We start from the raw sequence: 2,753 nt of genomic DNA on the forward strand, positions 1-2,753 counted from the left end.
AGAATGACAAAAGTGATGAAGCTGACAATATCCTAGCTTTCAAAAGGCGTTCGATTCAATTTGCAGCGAGTGTATTTGGGGGGAGAGGAGCGCATGCCTCTGGAAGCGAGTACACAAGGCAACATGTCTGATTACATTTAACATGGAAAATGTCAGCGAAATCTTAGTCGTCCTCAATCCAAGTTGACGCACAGCCTCCATGTGGCACCCCTGAATAGTTACCTGGCATCCGCTGGGTAATGAATTAGAAGTGCGTACAGTGTGTCCTATCCCCAGAACTCTAAATCTGGGTGGTGCACAGGGTTTGCCACCACGTAAAATCAGCCGCGAATAAAAGACGTAAGGATGCCTCCGAATTGGAAACCGTTTAAAGTTGACGACCCTCGCAAACAAACAAATGACACTGATTTACGAATATACACCAGAAACATCCAAACCCTCTATAGGGATGGTGCCTCTATTCAACAGACGGAAGCCCTCAATAAATGCAAGGCAGACTTCATGCCATTCAGGAAATGTGATGGATAGGACAAGGTTAAAAGAGCAAACTGTGATATGGTTTAGTGGTAAGAAAGACACTATCAATATCAGTCCAGCGATTCATACCGTGTAACGAAAGACTCCGTATTATGCGAACATTTTTCAAGATCACTCCAATTTGTTCTCACGTGTCAACAGAAGAAAAGGACGAACTAAACTAAGATACCTTTCACGCGAGAATCGAGGAAATGGAAATTTATGCCAGCAGTCCCGCTTACAACTTTAAAATTGTTCTAGGAGATTTTAATGCAAATGTCGAAAGAGAAAAAATCTTTAGTCCAACCGTCGAAAAATTCAACCTTTACAAAGAAACCTCCAAAAACAGTCTGAGGCTAATTGACTTCACTGCTGCGTGAAACATGTTAGTATGTACCACATGGTTCTAACACCTCAATATTCATAAGTTAATCTGGTTATCTCCCGATCAATCAACACAAAACTAGATTGATCTCTTCGTGACCCAAATATCGACTCAGACCACCAACTTGTTGCAGCCAAGGTACGGCAGAGTATCGCCAACAACATACGCTCCCGTACACAAAAAAAAACCTCACGTCAGGAAGCCGCGATAACGAAAATAAGCTGAAGTTTCCGCCACTCAACTCTATAGCCGATTCATTCACACCCTACGCACAACAGCAAAAGATATCCTTGGTTTCCAACGTCGCCCGCTACGACACCAATGATACGACAAAGAGTGTCTCAAAACTACTGCTGCAAAGAAAGCGACCTCTAAATGACCCTGCAATCAGCGGCCACATGAACCGTGCGTGAACAATATCGGGAGATGAGGAAGGAAGAGAGGCGCCAATTCAGATGGAAGAAATGAGATCAAGGAAGGCACAAGCTAAAGGAAATCAAGGTATGCCAAGCGTTTGAAATTTCAGTATCCTTTGTCATGTTTTGAAAAAAGGCGACTCGACGATTTGCGTCAATTGTCGCGGGATCAGGCGATATAAAATAACATAATATAATATAATATAATATATAATAGGGGTATTCAGGCAACTGGAAACCGAAATAGTTGATTCTCTGCTTAGTTTCATTTTCGTGTGCAAATTTTTGTTGTAATCAAGTACTAAGCAACTAATCAGTTGTCTGAATACTCCTAATATAATATAATATAATATAATATAATATAATATAATATAATATAATATAATATAATATAATATAATATAATATAATATAAGTATAATATAAAAATATAATCATAATTAAAATAAATAATATATATAATATAATATAATATAATATAATATAAATAATATAATATAAATATATATGACCATATATAAGTACTATATCATTAATAATATATATAATATAATATATCATAAATAATATATATAATATAATATATCATAAATAATATATATAATATAATATATTATAAATAATATATATAATATATCATAAATAATATATATAATTTAGTATATCATAAATAATATATATAATATAATATATCATAAATAATATATAAAATATAGTATATCATAAATAATATATATAATATAATATATCATAAATAATATATATATAATATAATATATCATAAATAATATATATAATATAATATATCATAAATAATATATATAATATAATATAAATATATATTATAATATAATATAGAATATAATATAATATACAATATAATATAATATAATATAATATATAATATAATATAATATAATATAATATATATTATAATATAATATATATTATAATATAATATAGAATATAATATAATATACAATATAATATAATTTACAATATAATATACAATATAATATATAATATAATATAATATAATAAAATCTTATAATATAATATAAAATAATATATATTATATGGTATGGTATATTATATTATACCATATAAAAAAAGTAGTATAATATAAAAAGTGTTATAATATAATAATAATACGATGTCATACATAAAACAATATTTATAAAGTAATATAATATATAAAATAATATATATAAAGTAATAAAATATATATCATAATATAATGTAATACATAAAATAATGAAATGTAATGTATAATATATAAAATAATATAATATATTATATTATAAATAATAATACTACATTTTATTATAAATATAATAATAATATAATAAATATAATATAATATAAATATAATATAATATATATTAAATAATGTAGTGTGTAAAATAATATAATTAATGTGTAAAATAATATTAAAA

Source organism: Teleopsis dalmanni, chromosome 1 (assembly GCF_002237135.1).
Source record: "Teleopsis dalmanni isolate 2A chromosome 1, ASM223713v2, whole genome shotgun sequence".
NCBI lineage: Eukaryota > Metazoa > Arthropoda > Insecta > Diptera > Diopsidae > Teleopsis > Teleopsis dalmanni.